The sequence below is a fragment of the Ambystoma mexicanum genome, chromosome 3q, assembly GCF_040938575.1.
Source record: "Ambystoma mexicanum isolate Mex_15411 chromosome 3q, UKY_AmexF1_1, whole genome shotgun sequence".
In the NCBI taxonomy this organism is placed as follows: domain Eukaryota; kingdom Metazoa; phylum Chordata; class Amphibia; order Caudata; family Ambystomatidae; genus Ambystoma; species Ambystoma mexicanum.
The window spans coordinates 611,083,225-611,107,843 of record NC_090926.1 but is presented as its reverse complement, the minus strand read 5'-3'; the positions used below and the strand labels follow the sequence as shown (position 1 = coordinate 611,107,843).

Below are 24,619 nucleotides of genomic sequence, written 5' to 3'. Positions count from 1 at the left end.
GGTCCATCTCCATTTTTGCCTCCGAGTCAGATTGGAAAAGATAAAGATGGTGTGAGTAAATAGATGCATTAGTTTTCCCATGTCTTGTTTCAACATTAAAGTAAGGGACACACCTCAAACATTTCGAAAATCACTGCCTCCACAATTAATAGTATGATGTCTGGCTGCCCTGTACTTCAGACTTAACAATTTCGGAAAAACGTGGACCCAACGCCTTCCCTGCAATCCAAACCATTTTATTGTAAAATGTTCTCAAACCTAGGTCCTTGCTAATATTTAGTTTCTCACAAAAAGTCAGAAACCAAAACAGCCAACTGTCTCCAATGAGCCACAGAGTTTTCAACCCAGCCATGATATCTGCAGTCTTTCTCTGTTTCGAATGACATTTATTCTAATAGTTTGTATGTGCAGCGCGTGTTTGATGTGTGTGTTTTGAAGTTTTTGATTGGTTTATGGCAAAGCTACACACAGAGTGGCTATGGAGCAGCCACTCTGTGTGCAGCTTTGTTACCCGCTGGTAAATGTGACAGTTTTGCAGCTGTGGCTATATTATGGCAAATGGGACGTTTTGTATTTGTAGTCGTGTCTATTAAAAAGCACGTGTGTAGGCACATTGATACTATTCGGCTTTTTATTAGTTGTGGCCGGAAACGCAGGTATATTTAAAGCCGCGTTTATAAACATACAATTTATGTGTAATAATCCCATTTTTATGTGGATGATACAGTACAGAATTTTATTTGGTTGGGTTATTTTATGTACTTAGTTCACTTATTTGATTTGAAGGCCAATTTAGTTTGATTTTGAGCTTGCAGAAAAATGTACGTGTAGTCGCGGATACAAAGCAAGGTCTGCAGTCACGGCTATGAACGAGGCTGGGTGGGGAAAAAATGTATTTCTGTGAGGTTGATTGTCATTGATTGTTGTTACTGTTCTATTTGTGTAGCTCTTTGTGATTGGTTGTAGTAAAAAAAAACTGTCACATGATCGGATTACCTGTTACAAACAGGCGCAAAGCTACGTAGATGCATCAATACAGCTTTCAAAGTGATTGGGCATTTCCTTGATGTGGCTACAGCAACGTGCAGGCGCGTCTTTTTGTTTATTTGGGCGATTGGCCAATAGTTTAGGCGCAAACACGTCATTGCGTGTGGGCGTACCCGCGCGTACAGAAAACACATTCTGGTTCACTATATCGTGTAACAGCGGTTGTACCCCTCTCCCAAGCACCTTTTTCCTTTTTTCTTTTCTTGCCTTTTGTCTCTTGGTGGGTGAACTTCTTTTTGTTTTTTATAGAGTGTAGTCTTTGTACACAGTTACGGTAACACTTTAATAACTTTCTATTAATTAACATTACATATTAATGTAAACACTTAAAAAAGTTAAGCACATACGCAAACAAAGTTTGTTATGAACAGGTTTATTTGGAGGAATGTGGTTGCACAATTTCTTTTCATTTTACTTTGTAGACATGATACATCGTTTTCATTAGCTCAATTGTCTGTATTATTGTCAATTATGTATGGAATAACAAAGCCCTTGAAATGCAAGGAAAATACTTTAGTTGCAGGGATGTTAAAGGTGTGAACCTATGACCACAATGATGACATCACAGATCACATCACTGATGACATCAATTTAATTACAACAGTAGCCAGCATTAAGCATGTGTGCATGACCAAATATATTTTAACACATGAATGGGTACTAGTCATGGCCTTCAGTTTTGGACAGTGGTTACAACCTTCACCCATGTGCACTGAATATTTTAAAACACTAACAGGCTACCAACCATAGATTGTGGCCTACAGCTTTCAACCGTGTCCACTGTATATTATATACACTGATCAGGCACTAGCCATGGACTTTAGTACTAGACTAGCCAGTGGCCACAATCTTTGGCTGGGCCTCACTAGCTATGCCCTTTGACCATAAGCAGTTTGCACATCTTTTGGCCATGTCCACTGTATATTTTAAAATAATAAACTGCAATAAGCGATGGCCTGTGTATTATACAACACTAACCAGCCACTGGCTATGGCCTTCGGCCGTGCCCACGGTATACTATATACACTAACCAGCCACTAGTCATGGTCTTCAACACAGTACTAGTCAGGGGCCACAGCCTTTGGCTGTGCCAACTGTATATTCTAACAAATGAATGGGCACTCGCTATGGCCTTTAGCCATGGCCACCGACTACAGCTTTCAACGTTGCCCACTGTATAATTTAAAACAGTGATGGGCTACTAGGCATGGCTTTTAACCATGCACATTGGCATTTTTGTACACTAACTGACCACTAGCTATAGCCTTTGGTCCTGGCCAGTGACCCCAGCCTTTTTCATGGCCAAGTCTGCGGCCTAAATTGTTATTAAGGTAATCAAAGTTTTCATGAGCTAACTTCCGTTATTGATGTAATCAGTTATGTACAATGTAATTAGTGTTGGCATCAGTGATGTTATCTGTGATGTCATTATTGTGGTCATAGGCTGCGCAAAAGGGGGCACCAAGTTAAGGTGGCTTTGGCTGAATTTCAGGGATTTTTGATGCGTGAAGTTCTCACCTTAACGTCCCTGCAACTATAATATATATATTCTGCAAAAGGACGCATAAGGAATTATAAAAAACAAATTATAGCCACTGCTTGCATTAAAGCCATGTGGTAGTTTAGATCTAAATCTAATGAGTTTTGATTCAAACTGGCGCAGAGTCTCTTTTCGATTCTCTCTTCCAATGTTAGCTTGTGCAGGCTTAATCCAACACACTTAAAACTTGCAGAATCCTGCTTACATAAAACCAGGATAAGAATTATCCAGCTGAACTGCATTTTCAATCACTTCATAACAGCAATCCTATATATCTATAGGACATTACGGTAATGTTGGCATTACAAAAACCAAGGAAATTCAACGCAAAAACTGCTAAAGGGATGTTTTAGTGGCAGTGGAAACCAACAAAAGCTGAAAGGAACCATAATTCTGCCACTGTGCTACACTGGTAACACCGATGACTTCACTGATGGCATCACATAGGGCCACATATCTGGGGGAGGATCACAGATGCAATAATTAACCAGTGCAAATTACTCCACTCACTCAATGCTGAGGGATTGGCCCAATTAGTCAAAAAGAAAGGTCAGGGAGCAGGAGCGAGAGTCCCATCTGTTGGGTTTTCATAGAGGTTTCTAGGTGCAACATTGACTACTCAGGAAGTTGCAGAAACAGCAAAATAATTAAATGGATAAATAAACCACTGCACTGATCAGTAAAGGTAAATTCACCCTGTATTCCATTTACACTCGGGAATCATTTCATATGTTACTCTCATGTCATAATTACTATAAGAAAACATGTTTTATCTGTGCACCATGTGCTTTAATTGGCTGTATATGTAATCATAGATTGCAAGCTTTGCAGATCTCAATTTGATCGCATTTACTCTCGATGCACTGTGACATAACATTTTGATATAAGACATTTCATATCCAAATTTTAATATTGGGTTGCTCCTGCTCACCTTCTGCTGTTGGTATGAACATGTATGCAAAAGTGAATTGGCTGATCAAAAACCAAAGATTCACCTAAAGACCTTGTGTATGTGTCTCAATATCCATATCCATCGAAGGGGAGCCAAGACACAAATCATTATTTAATGGAGGGTGGCTGACGAGCGAGCACCAGAGTAAGAGGCAGCAAACCACAGCAGAATCCAATCCCAGCAAAAGCACTTGCTGGCACTTCTGGGTTGAGCTCCACTACTTTGAAGTCCCTCTGATGCCCGTGCTTGGACTTTAATTTTGCGTTGTTGAACAGCTGTTAGGCAGCACTGCGAGCGTTCCGCTCTTGCTGCTTGTGGAAGGCGGAGTCCCTAGCGGTCACGTGTCTGGTCACGTGACTCTTGTGGACGTTCTTATTCCTCGCACAGCCGCCTTCACGGCATTAAGCCCTGGAGCTGTAAGGGCTGGAGCCACTGTTTAGCTGTTTGGCTGTGACCTGTGCACTTGCCCCATTGTTCAAGAAACGGCTTTTCCAGATGCTTGCTGTTGTGTTCTCCAGAGGCCCAGCACGAAGGGGCTGGCTCCGGTCCAGGAGGCCGCGTGGGCTGGAGCGCGGCCTGGGCAGGAGCGCTGAAGAACACACACACACGCTGGTTTCGCTTTGCCCGGAACTGCCTCCCACTCGAGGGGGCGGGGCTTTTATTAAGCTGCCCTACGTCACTGCGCTGCGGGACGTAGGGCGGATATAACATTCCTCCTTTATTTCAAAATAACCTAACAAAACAAACATAAGCAACATGCTCAACTATAAACTCCTGCCACTGCTGTTGGCTTAGCATACATAGTCATTCAGCCTCGTAGGCGGTCTCGTGGTCTTTCTCAGACTGTACCGCTTCGCTTGGGGGCTGTCCCCGCTCAGTTCGTAAGTCTGCTCACCTTCGCTGCATGTGTCCTCACTGCTGGGCAGTCTCGGTGATTGCCAGCTGCAATCCCCTGTGGATTCCTCCTCGGGGTCTTGCGCCGGCACGTCGCTGCTTTGTTGCTCATTGTCGTCGTGAGGCCCCTCGCAGTCCGTCCAGAGGTGCTGGGGCACGGGCTTGAACCAGGAGGCGTTCCTTGTTACTTCCCGACCTCCCCGTGTGACAGTTATCATGGTCCCACGCCGGTTGCTGATAGTCCATGGCAGTTCCTCATACCTGGTGTCTAACTTGGATTTCGTGGGATTTCGCAACATGATGACTTGGTCGCCCACTCTGTGGTTTGAGGGCCTTGCTCTTCTCTTGGCGCTCATGTGAGCATTGGCACGTGTTCTCCTCGTTTCCACGCGTGCATGGTCGACGTCGTCAGGGGTTCTGCTTGGATGATGGGGAATCGACGAGTTGATGATAGTTCCGAACATAAGGTCAGCAGGTGGTATGCCCGTGGTACTGTGGGGGGTGACCCGATAGTTCCTTAGGAACCGGAATAGGTCGACCCTCCATGGGCTGGCGTTTGCCTTTGATACTCGGAGTACCTTGTTGATGGTCCTCATGAATCGCTCGACGTCCCCATTCGCTTGTGGCCACCTTGGCATGATGTGGTGATATTTAATGCCCAGTTCCTGTAGGTATGACCTGAATTCCTCCCCTGTGAATGGGGGTCCATTGTCACTCTTAATGGTCGTGGGCAGACCATGGGTGGCAAACATCTTTTCTATTACCGGGATGACCACTTCCGCGGCGGTGGACTCCAGTATCTCGACCTCTGGATAGCGTGAGTGATCATCGATTGCCACCAGTAGATGTAGACCCTCTCTGATTTTGCAAAAGTCAATGCTGATCGCTTCCCATCGTGCCCGGCCACGCTCGGCCGATAGGATCGGTTCTGGGTCTGGTGGTCCACTCGTTATTTGGCAGGGTAGACATGTGTTCATTAGGTCCTCAACACGATCGTCGATGTGAGGGAAGCATACCCTGTGTCTGACCCGTGCCTTTGTTCTTGCAAGCCTTTGGTGTCCTTCATGCGCTAGAGCAACTATCCTGTCCTGCAGCCTCGGGGGTATGATGATGCGGTCACCCCTTAGCAGGAGCCCTCCCTCAGTGATTGAGAGGTCTTGCCGAACCGTGAACATGCCTGCTAGGAACTCCTTGGCCCCCTCGGTTCTGTTGCGTGTGTGCGACATGAAGTCTTTCCAGTTGCCTGACAAGATGGCATCTTTTACCAGATCGCAACAGGGGTCATTCTGGGTTTCTGTTGCAATGTCCTCAATGTTTATCGCTTTGGGCCTCATGGTGTGGACTACATGACAAATGTACTCCTCCGTTTCTTCGGCGACTAGCACTTCCTGCTGGGTGGCTGGTCGTGGGTGTCTCGACAGGAAGTCCGCGGGGTTGCCACTGCCCGGTTGGTAGACAAGTTCGAAATCATATTGCTGGAGGTGTAGTAACCACTTGGTGATTCTGGCTGGTGGGTGTGCCGATGACCCAATGAAGATTGGTAGTAGGGGCTTGTGGTCGGTGATCGCCGTGAACTTACGCCCATATAGGTACATGTGGAAGTGTCGACACCCCCATAGAACGGCGATTGCCTCCTTTTCTATATGGGAGTACCTTTGTTCCGTTGCTGTGAGCGCCCTGGATGCATATGCAATCGACCTTTTGGTGCCCTCTTTCGTGACCTGCATCAGGATTGCTCCAAGTCCGACTGGGCTGGCATCCACAAATAGTTCGGTCGGGAGGTCCGTGTCGTAGTAGGCCATCTTGGTATCAGTCGACAGGGAGTCTTTTATGCTCTCAAATGCTTCCTGGCATTCGGGCCCCCAGTCCCACTTGGTGCTGGCCTTTGTTAGTTCCCGCAGCGGTTCGGATAGGGTTGCTAAGTTCCGAATGAATCTGCCACAGTAGGTGGCCATTCCCAGGAAACTGCGCACCTCGGTGGGAGTCGTGGGGGGGCTGGCAGCTTGTATGTCCGCCACTTTCTGGGGATCAGGTGATATGCCGGTGCGGTCGAACCTGTATCCAAAAAAAGTTATTTCCGGTTTTAGGAATTCGCACTTCTCTTGATGGATTGTGAGTCCGGCGCTTTCCAGCCTGCCCAGTAGTGTCTTGAGTCTCATGATGTGTTCCTTGGTGTCCGGTGCATGTATTAGGATGTCATCGCTCACGTTCAATACCCCTGGTATGCCTCTGATGACCTCCTGGATGGTCTGTTGAAAAACCTCCGCGGCCGACGATATGCCGAAACTCAGGCGCTTGTACCTCCTCAGACCTAGGTGGGTTGAGAACGTGGTGATATAGCGCGACTCTCTGTGTAGCTTCAGCTGGTGGTACCCCGCCTTTAGGTCTACCTTCGAGAACACACACGATCCAGTGAGGTCAGTGATGATTTCATCAATTGTAGGCGTTATGTGTCGCTCTCTTTTGATGGCTGCATTGGGCAGGCGCATGTCAATGCAGATCCGAACTTTTCCTGGCTGTTTGGGCTTCCGGGTGACCACCTTCGGGGAAACCCACGGTGTTGGTCCCGTGACTTCTTCAATAATACAAGCGGCTTCGAGTGACCTTAACTCCTTCTCAACTTGTTCCCTCATGTGGAAGGGTGTCCTTCAGTGTCTTACCGCGCGTGGTTGCACTGATTGATCAATATGTAGTTTGATGGTCTTTCCTTTGAGACAGCCTATCCCCCTCTGTAGCTTGGGGTGTTGCCTGAGGAAGTTCTCGACCTCGGAAGTGTCGTCAACGTGGCATATGAATTTGACCACGCCCAGTTCTTCAGCCGCATCTCCGCTCAGCAGGCTTTCAATTCCCGCCTTGACAACATAGATCTTCGACCATAACTTCTGTTCGCCATGCTCAAGAGTGGTGCGGAACCTCCCGATGACTGGTAGAGGTTTCCGACTGCCGTAGGCAAATAGCCGAGTGTCTGTGGATTTTAGCTCGGGTCGTGGTGCGAGGGTTTGGAAAACGGTGGTTGGCATGACGTTTACCGAGGCCCCCGTGTCAATGGTCATTTGTATGTCCTGGCCTTGTATGTTGACCATGCATTTTCGTCGCCTGGCGGTTCTTTTCAACGGTGCTGGCCCTTGGTTTAGTGTCGATACTAAGTACACCTTTCGGCCCTTTCCTTCGTTCTCCGTGCCTGCTGTTTGTCGTAGGGCTGAGAGGTCATCCCCTTCTTCTTCTGTCGAGGAGTTGACTACCGCTACCCTCCTCGCGCTGGCTTGTTTCTTTTTTTCCGATGACCCTTTTTCCTGGGATCCTTGTGGAGGCTGTAGTGGCGTGTTCACTGATCTGCACACTTTTGCGTAGTGATCCTTCCTGCCGCATGCTCCGCACGTGGTGCCTTGCGCCGGGCAGTTTCGCCTTCCGTGCCTTTGACCGCCACACCATCCACATTCGGTTGGTCCTGGTGCTCGAGGCTGCCACCTGTTCTGGGTGTAGCCGCTGCCACTTTCGCTCCTCGTTGACTGTCTGTCCGAGATTTGAGCAACCATCGCTGTGGAAAATGACAGCTGGAGTTTTTGTAGGGTCACTTCCATGTTGGCGGCCCTGGAGTGGGCAAGCTCCCTCTGTCGACCCAGTTCCAGGATGCGTTGTAGAGGGATGCCCTTTTCATTGAGCACGAGACGCCTCAGCTTCTCCGAGTGAATTCCATTTATGATTTGCCTCCTGATCTCCCTTTCAGTGTTCGTAAACTCACACGACATGGCCAGCTTCCTCAGCCTCGTGTGGTAGGCGTCGAGAGTCTCATCGGTGGCCTGGATGGTTGTGCAAAAGATAAAGGTTTCATAGTCTGGATTTAGTTGCGGGAGAAAATGTGCTGTTAGAGCGTCCTTCGCACTCCGGTATGCATCTTGGCCGTCATCCACATCCAAGGAGTTAAAAATGCGCAGCACCTCGTCGCCCACACTGAGGAGTAGATGAGCTTTCATTTTTCTGGATGACGTGACGTCCTTACATTCCATGGCCATCTCAAACTTCTGTAGCCATAGCTGCCATCTGGGCCCACTGGACGATGGGTCTGTGAATGGGTCGAATGGTTGGATCAACGTCGACGAACTCCCCTGCGTGCGAGGCGGTGGTGACGCCATAGACAGGTTTGCCGCCATCCTGGACGGTGTGAAGGGTCCAGGGGTCGATGACCCAGTCGCCATGGTGTTGCGTGCGCTTGATCACCGATTCTCCGCCTTCTGGGTTCGTGCGCGCCCTGTGTTGGGGCAGTGTCCTACCGGCACTTGTACTCCGATGGATTGGCGCTTCGTGGCCTGTGTGCCATGCAGGAGACGTTGTGCAGGTGATGACCGGGATGACACGAGAAGAGCAGAAAAAAAAATGTTCACCCCCTGAGGATGAGGTGTGGGAGGGGAATGAAAAAGAAAAAAATTTTTTTTTTTTTTTGGGGGGTGGGGGTCACGTGATCGTGGGGGTCACGTGATCGTGGGGGCCCCCACCGGGTGTCCAATAATTCACACGGAGCGTCCGTGTGGCCTCCGCGTGCAAGGTCGTGGTGGAGCACGTGGATGCTCGCTCACCTCGTCGCCATTGTTGTGTTCTCCGGAGGCCCAGCACGAAGGGGCTGGCTCCGGTCCAGGAGGCTGCGTGGGCTGGAGCGCGGCCTAGGCAGGAGCGCTGAAGAACACACACACACGCTGGTTACGCTTTGCCCGGAACTGCCTCCCACTCGAGGGGGCGGGGCTTTTATTAAGCTGCCCTACGTCACCGCGCTGCGGGACGTAGGGCGGATATAACACTTGCAAGCAATACTATATGCTCCCGGAAGCTAAAGTGTGAGTGCCCAGAGATAATAAACTATTACTGGAGTGCTTTCTATGGGGCTTCCCCACTACCATTTACTCTCTTCAGGTACACAGGGTGAGGGAGGAGAGTCGGACTCTGGCAGGGCGTGCCTTACCCTGTAACCTGGGAATATATAAAACTCTCTTTGGAAGTCTCAGTTGCCATCAAAGGAATTTGGTGCCTAACTCTGCTTGACTATTAAAGGATAGTTCCGGGACTTTTTTTTTATTGTCCCTACGGGTCGGCCATGTGCTTGTAAGCATAAATCGGTAGATCGTAGGAAACTTTCCTATGGACCTTACCCGACTTTTCGCCCATTATCGCACTCGAAATCAGCCTCCATTTTGTGATAATCCTATCATTTCGCCCCATCGACCTGGCTCACCTGCCTTTGCGGCACTAAATCAAATCCCCCGCCCCTGAGCCTGACATCAGCAGACGCGTACTGCCCATTTCAAGCACGTCTCGTGTCAACAATCGCTGCGCCTCAGCTATTGACGTGTTGCCATGGAAATGGCAGGACGCCTCTTTCCCCAATAAGTATAAACAGACCGTTTCACAACATACAGCAGCAGATTTTCGATTCCATTCCTCTCTCTGTGTTACTTTGAGTATTCTGTGACTCGTTTCAGTGCTCTGGTCAGCTACCTTCGCCGCTTGTAGCCCGTGTGAACACCTGTACCATCTCTGTAAATTATTTTACTATCTTTACCGCACAATGGCCACAATAATGCCGTATATGTACGAGCCCGAGTACACCGAGGAGGAACTACTGGAAAGGCAAGCACGCGAAAACGATGGGGATTCGGACGGCAGTTGGGAGGACCAGTCAACGGATGAAGAGCCTGGACCATGTCGCATGGACGGCGTCTCCACCTGGTGCACGTGCAATCGGTGCGAGCTAATGCCAACTGAGGAGGAGAACTGCTGCTGCCGTGAAAATTCCGGGTGCTTGGCCTACATTTCGGAAAGCGAGCAAAGTCTGCAGGAAGGCGAGCAAAGTCCGCAATGCATCACCGAGCTGCCAGAGTTCAGGGAAGCCTGCCTCTCACGGACAGTGTTGAGGATGATGATGGTGCTTATGCACGAACTTCGTGGCACTGTTCGTCCGCGTAATCCGAGTAACGAGTAAGTATACTCTGTTTGTGATGTCAGTGATGCCACCACTATTTCATGGTCGTCTCCCACATATAAAATTACATTTACATATCATTCGAACGCATGTAAATTGGTTCCATATAGTGCATTTTCTAGATATAATTTTTTTCTAAGAAAAATGACATGCGTTACCTGAATCGACATTGATAAGAAAGTTTGGTCAGTTTAATACAGTTTGCATCTTTTTTTTTCACAGGTGGTACAGGCTGGTGGCCTATCGTTGCTTCACTTGGTGGCTTCACGGGAGGCTCGGACACCGCGTTCGGAGAGTAATACCTGCCTGTGCGGTACTTGCCATTAGACAACATTTCCCCAGTGACAGTGGACAATACCGCGGATTTTCCCTCGATGTGCTGCAACCTCAACTTTACAATGTGTAATGTTTATTATTTATGTTTAATTAAAATCTAAAATAAAGCCCAACATATATTTTAACAATGGTTGTTTTGATTTTTTAAATGAATCTAGTGTATATTCTCCTGTGAGGGTGAGGTATTTATAAACTCACCCCCCTGCCTTCCATGTAGTAGATCCTGCAGCCATCCTCTTACATTCAGTTAGATGGCCTCTCCTTGGTGAGGCCCTGCGGCAAACGGGTCTTGTCTGCACGACCACCGCCCCGATCCACCCCCCGCCCTATCAAAGGCAGTTCGCACCAGGGTACTTGCGCTGCTGGCAAGTGGAGCTGTCAGGGAGCGATAAAGGCCAAGAGGTGCCAAAGACCATGTACACTTCAAAGTGGTCTATAGAGCATGGGTTGTTGTTCCCATGTCTACCTCCAGACCCCGTGTCTCCTGCCAAGCATCCCCCCTCACGCTGGACGCCCCCCTGCAATCCACATAAGTGTGTCTCCATTCACGAGTCTTCCTGTGTCTTGTCTGCACGACCACCGCCCCGATCCACCCCCCCCGCCCTATCAAAGGCAGTTCGCACCAGGGTACTTGCGCTGCTGGCAAGTGGAGCTGTCAGGGAGCGATAAAGGCCAAGAGGTGCCAAAGACCATGTACACTTCAAAGTGGTCTATAGAGCATGGGTTGTTGTTCCCATGTCTACCTCCAGACCCCGTGTCTCCTGCCAAGCATCCCCCCTCACGCTGGACGCCCCCCTGCAATCCGCATAATGCCACGACATATACACGTCATTCATTCACAAACACACCCCTGTTTCGAATTCTTTATAACCCACTTCATATTTCTAATGAGAACTTCTTTGCGCTTTGCTAGTCAACCCGTGAAGGTGCTGGTTATCTGCTCTTCGTCTCTGTGAACTTCCGTGACCACTTTGAGCAAACTCGTCAGTTTGCAACCTGTGAACTGCTCCCTGTTCTACGACAAGAAACTACTCTGATCCCTGCATCTAACTGTTTGTTCGTCAAGGTAAGTCCATGTACCATAATCATTTTGCGTCCAATTTTTTAATTTATATCTATTTGCTAGTAGTCATCAAATTGCATCCATGTTTTCTTTTCGTTCACGACAGTACATGCAAGGAACTAGTCACATGTTCTGAGTTTAGTCAAATTACTTTTTCTATTTTTTGAAAGTTATTGAAATACTTATCCGCATGTGAATAACGTGTATAGTTCCAAGAACCAAAACGGACCTTGCATTGAACCTTTTATGTGTCATTTAATGTTTTAACACATTGGTATTCATAGAGAATTGTTGATCTTTACTTTTCAGAACTTTCCATAATGCCTGCCTGTTCCATTGGCGGTTGCCCTTCGAAGACCCATAACAAATCTGAAGGTACTATAATGCATGTTTTCCCTAAGACAATAGATCAGATAAGAGAATGGGTCCGATATTGCGGATATCCAGCCTCTGAGCTAGAAAGTAGAGTCCTAGAAGTCTTTGCGGACAAGAGGGGTGATCGATACCGCATCTGCAGCAGGCACTTTAGCCCAGACATGTACTCCACATCATTGCTAATAAAGAAGAAAACACCGCGAGCGAGGCGAAAATTGCTCTCAACCGCTATTCCCACTCTATTCGTCCACATCCCTCCACTGGTGAGTCAAGTTTACGTATTTGTCTCTCGGCCTTGCGGTAGTGTGTAGCATTAGCTAACAATAATTTCCCCATTTATGTATCCACTCAATATGAAGGCGGAAGATTCTCCATCCGTGTCGTTATTGCAGTCATCAGCCACTTCAAGCGCCTATCGGGTAATCTTACTTAGCTATTCTGACACTGACTTGTTTTAGGCATGTAAATCAATAGTTTTAATTGATCGTGTAATTATTTTACCTAATGGTACACCACAGTACTCGTCCTCTAGTCTTTGTTTTCAGTTATAATTATTGTTATCCAAAATAATGCAAGTACTGTCTTTCAGGGAGATGCTGAGGAGTCCAACGCATTGACGACAACCGTAGATGTCACTCAGATGCTCGAGGTACGTTTCCGGACAGTTCCATCGATGGAGATCATCAGATCTTGCATTCTTGTAGCGTGATTGTTACACACAATGTTTCTTTCGTTTTTAGCCATTGGTATGTCCTTCTGTCGTCGCCCTCCTATGTGTCTTCTTTTTTCAATATTGTGTTCATTACTAATGAAAGTCCTATGTTTCAGGGAGTCGATGGAGCATTAGTCCAAGAAGAAGGGGGAGCATGCAGTTACGGGTCGGCGCAACAGCTTGCAGAAGTGTGCACCGCAGTTACAGCGTCCCTTGATGTTCTTATGCATTTCGAGGTATGGATACTGACAGATCAATCATGCGAGATCAAATGACGTGATTACATCCGCTATACTTCCTTCTTTATTAACGCAAGTACTATGTTTCAGGGAGCTGACGGAGCTTCTTCAACAAGAACATCACCCCTAGTAGTTGATGCAGATCTCTGGGTGGTGACACTTCCAACGATGGAGCAAATCGAATCATATTTAGATATCCATTATTTATTTTAGACAACTGATCATTTGTGCAGGTCTATTTAGATGAGCCGTTGACGCCTGCAGAAAGTTTATGTTCTTTTAAACAAAATAGAAAACCATACTAATGCAATTACTGTGTTTCAGGGAGTTGCTGAAGCGTCATCTTCAATAATATCATCAATGGAAGTCTATGCGGAGCCCGAGGTATGGATCTTGACAGTTCAATCTAACTAGATCAACAATGCGTGAACTATTGTCGTTTGAATGTTCTACACAATGCGTTCATTCGTGTTTTGCTATTGAGATGTACGTATGGGTATTGGTCCCCAAGTACATTTTGTGTTTTCAATATTATTATACATACTAATGAAAGTTCTATGTTTCAGGGAGTCGATGGAGCCTCAGTGAGTGATGGATGTGCTTATCATGAAAATATAGTCGTTGCAGCGCGAGAGGAAGTGGAGACATGCACACACGAGTCGGAGCAACAGCGTCCAGATGTTGAAGTTCGAGGCAAGAAAGTTTCAAAGAAAAGAAAGCAAAAGAAGGTTAGTGTCCTGTTCACTATATTATGTTGTCTTTCACTGTCAATAGTTCAATACTGTAAGTTGTGTTTAAACTGAACATCCCTTTTCTAATCTGTCCTCTAGTTGCGAGTGGGTGTAAGAACTAGATCTACACAGACAGTGAAGCGAACACGAGATGTTGCTTGTCAAACCTTTTGGCAGGGACTTGAGACTGGAGATGCATCGTGCCAATGGGAAGAATATGAAGTGATTGACAACGGAGCTATACCACCACCAGCCATTGATAGTGAATGTCCTCCTGGTAGTTTGGATGCAGTCGGAGATCAATTCACAGAATCCACACCCGCAAAAAATAAGAGCGCGCGAAAGTTGAAGACATTGTTTTTTTCTCCCATCTCCGGACAAGGAACAGATGTTGCAATGGAAGAGAATGAAGTGGACGACAATGAAACACCATCAATATCACTCAGCATAGCGGAAGACGATATCAGAGATTGTACCTTTCATGCGAGTGACATGTCCTCAACGTTACAGGCCGAACCAGCTGGGATGCAGAGTGACAGTATAAGGAAAGAGGCCAAATTCATTGTATTCGATAGCTGTTTGATGGATATTATTATGATGATGAAATGTGGGCATTGGGTTGGTGGGGAAGTATGTGGGGAGCCATTGATTAATGTGACTCGTGCAATTCGAGGCACTAACCTTAATATACATGCCACCTGTACACAATATCATCCGTTCGCATGGTCTGCACAACCCATGCTGGGGCAACTGCCAGCAGGCAATCTACTTTGTGCAGCGGCCACACTTTTTAGTGGTTCAAGTTTTAAAAAGTTACAGTATTTCTTTCAGTTTGTGGGAATCCATTTCATTGCGAAAAGTCAGTTCTACAAATACCAAACCGATTATCTATTTCCAGCCATCAGCGAAGCTTGGAGAATGGAAAAAATGTCAATGGAAAGTACATTCGCGGGCAAACGCTTCAGGCTAGCCGGTGATGGACAGTGCGACAGCCCAGGATTTTCAGCCAAGTACTGCACCTACCACTTTCAGGACATGGAAAGTAAGAAAATTGTGAGTTTGGTGGTCGTGCAGGTGTCACAAAGTACATCCTCAGTGGCCATGGAGAAAGTTGGCTTTGTAGCATCATTGCAAGAACTACAATCGCGGGGAATGGTGAACGACCTGATAGCCACGGACAGACACGTTTCAATTGCCAAGACAATGAGAGAAGAGTACAAAAATATAAATCACCAATTTGACGTATGGCATCTTGCAAAAACAATCAATAAAAAATTGTCGGCTGCAGGAAAAAAAAAAGATATGCAAGGTATTTCACAGTGGTCCAAGCCAATCAGCAACCATCTTTGGTGGAGCTCAAAAACATGTGAAGGGTCGTTGGAAATTCTACTGGAAAAATGGCGGTCAGTAATGTTGCACTGTAGCAACGTACATCGATGGTCGACAAATGAGCATTTCCACAAATGTGAACATGGCCATTTGTCCACAGAGGAGGCACGGAAGAAGAAGTGGTTGATTCCTTCATCACCCACTCACAAGGCCATTTAAAAGATTGTATTTGATAAAACTATAACAAGAGATTTGAGGGGACTCACGGAATTCTGCCACACAGGAGATTTGGAGGTGTTCCACAATATGTGCCTAAAGTACAGGCCCAAAAGATTGCATTTTGGCATGGAAGGCATGATAAATCGGACTCTTCTAGCGGTCTTGGCACATAACCATAATGTTGGCCGTCAACAAAGTAGGACGACCGGAACTTTAGGGACGCTTCGCTACAATAAGGCCTTCACTAAAAGAAGTAAACAATGGGTGATCAAACCAGTGTTTGAGGATATGCAATATGAGTTTATTGAGAGACTTATCGTAGATGTCCTCGATAGGCACATACATGGAGTGGTGAACGAACCTATGCAGGGGACAACTGCATTGCCACCCAACATTGCCTCTGTTCCATGTCCACCTAAAGCAGAGCTCATTGAGAAATACACATCACGGTTTAAATGATTGTAATTTGATTGTCTGTTCTCTCGAGTCTCCTCATGTTGCAGGCCCAAACTAGAAATGTGTGCTCGCTCAAAGTGAAGGTCAGCTGCTTTGATGTTTTGCTCGGGTGGCGGAACGGCCCACGACCCAGTATAAGGTTCTATTGTGATTTGACCTTGACAGGCCGGGACCATCCCGAAAGACTAAGAAAAGATAATGAATAAAATTTCAGAAACGAAACAATGAGCCACGTTCATTAGAAGAAGTAACGTCGGCAAAGAAGGAGTGGTGTTTCGGGTCTGCCCTACACAGAGACACAATGGAAAATGCAAATATAATGTAAGTAACTTTTGATGAGTTTATACCGCAATTTCATTACTATACAGTGGCTTTAAAGACGGGTTCAGTTGTACTTGTTCGTTCTATGTGGCATATTGTTTTCTACCGCGCACTATCTTGAGGAGAAACATCTGCTTTTACTGAAGTACCTCAAAACCTTCCTCTTTGCTTCTGCTTTCTCTCTCCCTCTCCCCTGCTACAACTGGTCCACTGTCTGCGACCTCGGTCCTGGGCCCTTCCACTCTCCACCTGCACTGCCTCCCTGTCAACCCCTGCACTGGGGGACTGTCTCAGTATCCTACAGCCCCCCCCTTCCCAGCACTTGTTCTGCACTTACCTTGCACTTGCCACCAGCTGGCCCTATTTATTTATTATTTTATGCTACTTACCTTGTACTCCACTCCCCCCCCCCTCCATGCCTCGCCACGCCTTTAAACACTTGTGTACACCCAGTAGCGCTGTCCTCGCTATGAAATGAATAATTTTAATAAGGATCTGATGGTGAGACTAATTTCATTTTTTATGTTTTTAGGTACATCATTCACTACTGTCTGTGTCACGAGTACCAGACACCGGCGGACGGCTTCTACAGCCGCCAGTTGCTTCTCCGCGTGAACAACGTTACCACCCTGACCATTTTATGGGATGATCGCCAAGTACAAGTATGCCCTTACGCGGTACTAACGGTTAGATGCAACATACCTACCGTTGTGGTGGCCTAGTGCCTCGTTGTTGGAACAGCCATGCGATTATCAGTGCGACCGAAGAGCTTATTTTTATCGTAAACCAACACCCTGTGTACTGCACACGAACATCGCTTCCCTCAAGACGAACTAATTTGGATCGAGAGCAAAGAAAAATGCAAATCGCTGAATATTCTCTAAACATTTGATGTCCAATAAATGTACTTTGCCAAATGTACAATCTTGCCGTTTGCTTTTAAACCACGGTTTCACATTACGAATTGTGGCGCTGTATTGTGAGATGCTCTAAGACCCCGTGTACAGCAAAGGACCATCGCGTTCCTCAATACGAACTTTTTGGAACATGAGCAAATAAAAATGCAAATCGCTGAATATTCTCTAAACATTTGATGTCAAATAAATGTACTTTACCACATTTACAATCTTGCGGTTTGATTTCAAAGTACAGTTTCATATTCCGAATTGTGGTGCGCTGTATTGTGAGCTGATCTGTGTTTATTTCCGGGGTCTGTGTGGAGTCGCGTAGAAGACGCCTGGGCGCGTTTGCCTATGCAGCTCAGTCACGTCACGGATAGAGGCGGGGAATATGAATGTTTTGATAAAGTCTGTTTCAGGGGCGGGGGATTTGATTTAGTGCCGCAAAGGCAGGTGAGCCAGGTCGATGGGGCGAAATGATAGGATTATCACAAAATGGAGGCTGATTTCGAGTGCGATAATGGGCGAAAAGTCGGGTAAGGTCCATAGGAAAGTTTCCTACGATCTACCGATTTATGCTTACAAGCACATGGCCGACCCGTAGGGACAATAAAAAAAAAGTCCCGGAACTATCCTTTAACTATTGCCTCCTTTCGGGAAGCTGCATTCTATTATTAATTATGTCCAGTATGGACTCTCTGGTGGGCGTTTGTATATTATAGCAGTGGGCCTACGAATACTTCTGCCCAGATTCTGCCATTTTTCTTATTCAGTGCATTTTTATGAAGATTTTTTAACGTTATCTGTTTAGGAATTCTGTGATCTTTTTGCTTCTATGAGATATTGCCCCTGTTGCACTGCTAACCGTTTTTGGGCTCTGTTTACTCCTCTGGTTCTTGAGTATTTTCTGTGACTTTTTGAATGACATGCAGGGTTCTCAGGAGTCAGTCAGCCATGAAGGCTACTTCTGACCCTCTGAAGTCTGTTGAGGAGTCCCTTATTCCAGACTCCAAAGAAGATAGTTTAGCCCACCTCCCCTTTACTGCCCTTCTAGGCAAAGATGAGAACTGGCCGGGAGAATTTTCTAGTATTCCAAATCTTTGCCCAGTAGGTATTGCTGCATTAAAAAGTGTTGTGCACACCCAAATGCATTCCCAGGATAGGATTGAGGTTTTTAATTCCTTGGGCATTACCCCACGCACAATGTGTGACAATAGTTGTATTTTCAATGGAAATCATGATATCTCGATTGATGCTCATGAAGAGCAACTAGCAGCCACTTTAGCCCTTAAGTGACAGGGGTTGCTCCACTAGGGGGGATCCTGCTATTGAAGTGGATAATGAAACTGTGAATGTTATTCAAATTGGCCCTTTTTGCCCTCAGTCCAATACTACCCTGTCTGCCCCATTTATGGCTGACCTTGGACCTAATTGTATAAAAACTCCTGTTGCTACAAGAATTTCCACTGTTGTACACTTTTTACATCTGGAGGGTAATACGAATCACACAACCTCTCCTTCTAAGTTACTCGGTGGGGTTTCTACCTTAGGTGATGTGGTAAATCAGAGCCCAACTACGCATATGAATGTATCCCCCTCCATTGCTAGGAACTCTGACAGTTCCATCCTGAGAGCTCTGGTTTTTAAAACTCCTTTAAGAAAACCATTGCTTAGCATTTCCAAAATAAAATCTAAGATGGGTACGCTGGCAGAACCAATTCCGGGAAAAAATATTTCTAATTATTTTGGGAAAAGAACGGCTACTAGCACCCTAATTAAACCTCCCTCTTCGGCCCTTTCAGTTGCTTCTCTAGATCATTTGCCCATGGCTGAAGTAGTGAAACGATTGGATACTGAGGAGGCCTCACACAATGACATTGATGATATTAGCATCATTGAGTGTGCAGATAAAGCGATTGCCGAGAGTAAGCTGGAACCCAGACTTACTGAGAATAATAATTAACCCAACAGACATGTGATGCATCATTTATGGGCTCCCCATCCCAACTCACCAATTTTATCGATGAGTATACAGAAAAGCAAAATTGGTTAATAGAGAGGGGTCTACTCCCAGAGCCGATAAAGGAACATCCTAGTGACTCAATGTTGCATCACACTCTCAAGGAAGCTGATGAAAGGATTAGGCTCACCCATCCTACAGTTTCCACTTTAAATATGGTGCTGAGTTCTTTTGTTAGTCTCTATAATAATATCTGGGCAGAGGTCAGATCACATTCTCTCTTACTCTCAGACATGTATGCTAGGCTAGAGGGGCTGGATAGGTTTGAAGAACTGGTGAAGATTATTATGGAAGATAATCCCACAATAACCAAGCAACGTTCCATTTCTTCCCTGCCCTCTAAGCCAAATTCTGAGGGGGGTTTTATTGCGATGGCTTTGGGTTGGGCAGCAGCTAGTGTCCCTGAGAGATATTTAGATAAGTTGCCTCTCCCAACTCCCGGTCCATTCACTTCTTTGGATGCACTTGTTTCCGAGTCATCTAAAATATATATGCGGAATGAGGGAGATGTCATTGCTTCCATTTCAGGGGCAAAAGCACTGCAAAATCTGGAGAAGGTCCCTGTTATAGATCTAACGAAACCGGTTACTGCTTCTGGGGAAGCCTTAGATAAGTTGACTCCCCAAACCGCCTATCCATTTGCTCCTACAGTTGCACGTGCCTCTGTTACATCTGAAGATTATATGCGGGATAAGGGAGTTGTGCCGCATATTTTTCAGGTACAAAAGTCTTGAAAAATCTTGAGAAGGATCCTGTTTCCATAGATTTAACGAAAGAAGACCTTTCCTCTAAAGGCCATGTCCCACTAGAGAAAAGATCTATATAACAAATCAAGAAAAATATTTAAAAAATGAATTTGTTAACAAATAAATTCTTTAAAAACCTGGTCTTGCCAACGCTCTCTCTCTTCCCCCACAGACGACTATGTCTACTTAGGGGGTTTTGACCTCTGAGGTGGCAGAGGTACCCATTTTCATGGCCTCTAACGTGGTATCTCTGCAGACGAGGTAAATGAATTCCCCTTGAAAACAGCTATAAGCATCCAGACAGATCCTCCTATAAATATCCCTGCTCCTGATGATAGCAATGGTCTCACGGTCCCGGGCCTTGCTATCTCTGTCCAGGGCTCCCCTGTTCCCAATACATCTAAAGACAAAAAAAAGAGGTCACTGACCCTGTAGAGAGTGGTCTGCTTCCATCTAATATTCATAAAGAACACCCAATAGATATTCTTCCCTCTGAGAATTTGCCATGTATCTCTAAGTCTTTGGACTCTCAGATTTCCATAACTACTGATCCCCTGACTCTTGTCAATATTGCCTCGGCGAAACAACTTCTTTTGGATTCAGATAGAGTGAGTCCACCCCTCTGGTGGGCGTTAACTCTATTGCAGGTATAGATAAGGTCTATGCTGCTGACACCCGTTTTCCCCAACCGGCCGATCAGTCTGGGTTTCAAGACAGTGGGCGATCTTTATGTCCCTAGGACCTTGGATTCCACTCAAATGAGGCCTATTAATTCAGGTTCCTTTGGTAACCAGGATAGATTCCCCACAACTCCTTACTCTACACAGAGGGACAATACTACAGGGTGCAAGGGGTCCTGAAACCCAAAATGATTCATTAAACCAATTCAGTAGGGATATTTCGGATTCCCTGCCCCAAACACTGGGAAATAAAGAGCCCCTAGAGATTCTACAATTACTAAGTCTCTGGGGTAGTGATATGCCCATATGTCTTAATCGAGGGAATATTTTGAAAATTCTACATCAAATTCCTTCACTGTCTCTGGTCTCCAGTTATGACCTAGAAAGGATCTATTTTCCTCTCAAGGATCGTGCGGATCTTAGTAACATTGTCCTGAAATCCAGAGTGGTTTTGGATCTGATACCGGGAGAAATGGAGGGCCTGCGGGAGCTTGGCTTTGAAATTAAATTGGTAAAAGCAAGTCAAATTCCCGGAATCCTTGGAAGATCCGATGAGTACAGGGGAAATTTGACAATGATCTATCACCCGGAAAGGTTCTCTCAATCCCAGTGGAGGCATTTCCGGGCCAGGACCTATGGAGCTGCTCGAAACTGAGCCCGGTTGCCTCTGCTTTGTGGAACTGACCTATGTAATATAAGTGCGAGCTTTGAAATGAAGAAAGCAGTTTCCAGCAAATTGGGATTTATGTCCTGGAATACAAGGAAAATCTACATCTCCTGACAAACACTAATACAGTTGCTATGCTAAAACTTAATGACTATTTCTATCTGCGGGAAACCTGGCTGCTCTCGTCCCCCTATATTGATGGTTATGAAATCTACTCCCAAAATGCCAAAACTAGCTTTGGGGGGGGGGGGAGCGTCATGGGGCCTACTTATTTGGTTAAGGTCTTCTCTTGGTTTCTGGAGTATGATTATCCCAGACATGTCAAATGGTATATTGGCCATGGAGACCGCCTCTAGAGAGGGCTTGGTTGATATTCTTCCGATTGATATTTACTGGCACCAAAGCTTAGCCCTCCTTAAGTCCTTTCTGGAAAGTTTAACGGAAATTATTTTAGCTTGGAGAACTCTGAACATTAAGGGGAAAGTGATCGTTGCAGGGGACTTGAACTCTGATTGTTCTATGTCCTCTGATGATGACTATGGGGCCTTGGGACAGGATTTGGAGGACTCTGTTCATCAGAGCCAGAAATATGCTTGGGGTAGACTTTGGAATCTTTCCCTGGAATCTGTGGGTTTGATATGTCTGAACAGTATCTTTGACTCCATCCACCCTCTTTTCCCTACTTGGCAGAGAGGTCTTTCAACTTCTACTATAGATTTTTTTTTTGTAGATCATCATTCCCACCTTCCTCTTTCCTCTGAAGTCCAGGTACACTTTAATAATTGGAGTGACCATGGGACTCTGACTGTTTCTTGCTGTCTCCCAACCAAAAATTTCCCCACTGGGGGTCCATGTAATTTGAGAACTGTGGGACAAGACAGGGGGGTGCGCTGGTCGCCTGGACTATTAATCTCTTTAATGGCCAACTTCTGTCTTCCCTGAATCATACCTCTCTTTTATGGAAACAAGTGGTTTTTAACACACCACATTTTGATAGATTCTTGAAAGTTCTCCATAGTAGTGTCCATGATAATTTGAGAAAGGGACATTCTAAAAGAGACCATGTCCACATGTTTGATGGGGAGCTTGCTAAAGAAAACTCCCATGTACATAAACTCCTCAGAGAAACTAATAATCTCACTATTGAACAGTCTGATAAAAATGCTAAGAGCGTATCAATACGGCAAAGATATAAAAACTACTGTATAGCAAAACAATGCAGACTGCCGCAAAACGATGCTGAGCTCATGCTCCATGTCCTGGTCAAGAGGGATCTCAGGGCTTTTTGGGTTCTCTTCTGAAGAGACTGCTTCAGTTACTGATCAACTGAATTCTATCCATGAGGTTCTATGGGTAGATTTCTTCACTGAGCTTTTTGGACAAGGGGAAGAGGGACTCCAAGAACCTGCAACTGGGGAGGTTGTACATAACACCCTATGGGAGCCTATTATTGATTACGAGACAGTATTTAGGCTAATTGTCAAAGCTAAGAATTCAAGGGCACCAGGAGCTAATGGTTTGACGAACAACACATTGAAAGCTTTACCGAAAATATGGGCTAAGTTACTCTCCATGCTCTTCCAAAATGTAGTGAAAACTGGCATAATACCTATCAGTTGGCAAAGTGCCCACATAGTTCCCATCTTTAAGAGAGGTCAGCGGTCTCTTGTTAAGAATTACAGACCAATCTCCCTTATCGATGCGGACTGCAAGCTATTTGACTCTCTGCTACTCTCACATGTTAACGACTGGATTAAAGCGAACCATATTTTAGATAAATATCAAACTGGGTTCAGGGCCGCACATTCATCCAATTTAAATGGCTTTATTCTAGCCGCACTCCAAGATTCAGCATGGAGCAAATTTGGGGGTACTCTATATGCTGCCTCAATTGACCTGTCAAATGCTTTTGACTTAGTCATTAGGCCTTGTATCTGGGCTAAACTTTCTAAGTGGGGTCTCCCCATAGGTCTACTTAAACTTATCATGGCGATGTATGATAACTCAGGGATTCATGTAAGGCTTAACTTGTAAGGGACTCTTTCCAGAAGAATAAGAACACGAATAGGTGAGAGAAGGCTGCTCTCTGGCCCTCAGCCTTTTTATCCTGTATTTGGCAGATGCTGGGGAATTTCTCAGGAATGCTGGGTTGGTGAGCGCAAAATTGGGGGATCTCAGGTTCTCGTGGTTGGCCTATCCTGACGATTTTCTCCTTTCTGTTCACACCAAAGTCTACAAAGACTAATATATATGTTTGAACCATATGCTACAATGAATGGGTTAAAAATTAACCCCAGCAAAACCCGTACAATGGTGTTTTCGAAATGTAAAAAAGGGAACAAACGAGTGTGGAAAACTGGTGGGGAACCGATTGTTAGAGCACAAAAAATGGTTTATATGGGTTTTTTGATTTTGGCTCAACCTTCAGTCGGTGAAATTAGACGGTCTATTAGACATAAGGCCTGCCCTTTTATTTCCCAGACCATTAAGTTGGACAATAAGTACGGCAGGTTTTCCTTTAAGCCAGTGGTAGATTTCTTTGAAGGAAAGGTTGTTCCGAAGTTAATATATGGCATGGAACTCAATTTTTTGGATATCTATACTTTCTGGGACTCCTTAGAGGGTATTTTTTGGAGAAAGGTCATGAAACTCCAACCGTGGCTATAAGGTTTGAATTGGGTCTTGTGTCTCTGAGAGCTAAATTCCTCTGGCGGGTTTTAGCCCTTTTCCGTTCCTTGTTTTGCCCTAAAGAGGATTTTCTCTATGTTGATTTGGGAAAAATTCTTTTCAAACAGGGATGCTCGTTCGCAATCTATAGCTCTCAAAGTTTAGAGACCTATGTGATAGGCCCTTGTTGGATTTGTGTACGGACAGGGTTACTCTGATGACAAATCTGGATAAGGTGAAAAAAACTTCTTTATTCCCATGACTGGAATAGTACAATTGAAAAATGCCACTCTTATCCTTCTCTAACTGATTTAAAATTTTAATACAAGAAGAGAGGAACCCTGTCCTTCATTATGACAATTCCCTAATCGCTACTATTGCTCCCTCCTCCTGAAACTTTGATGGAATATTCTTCATACTAAGGAAGTTCTTTATAGAAGGAATGCGATTAAAGACACCTATATCCTCTGTCGCTTTTGCCATATGACAGGGGTGACTGAAACTGCTTGCCATTTGTTCGTAGATTGTGTTGAATTGAAAGGTTCTAGGGCTCTCCATTTGGGAAAATTCAACACCCTGGGACTTCTGGGGACCGATTTGTTTATTTGGTCAAGATGTCTCTCAATTTCTAATATCGTGGAGGGCCTTGCGGGTGCTGGCTTTATCAAATCTCTAGACCTTTATGCACCCTTGATTTGATTTGTAAACCATGAGTGTCTGTAATGCCCTGCTTTGCATGAATTTGGAATGTATTG

General features: G+C 45.6%; 1 protein-coding gene across 5 annotated transcripts in view; it reads right to left on the bottom strand.

The window, feature by feature from the left end:
* LOC138582830 (manganese-dependent ADP-ribose/CDP-alcohol diphosphatase-like) overlaps window positions 1-24,619 on the bottom strand; it is a 181,042-nt gene that overhangs the window by 109,581 nt on the left and 46,842 nt on the right. The gene's annotated exons all lie outside the window — the stretch shown is intronic.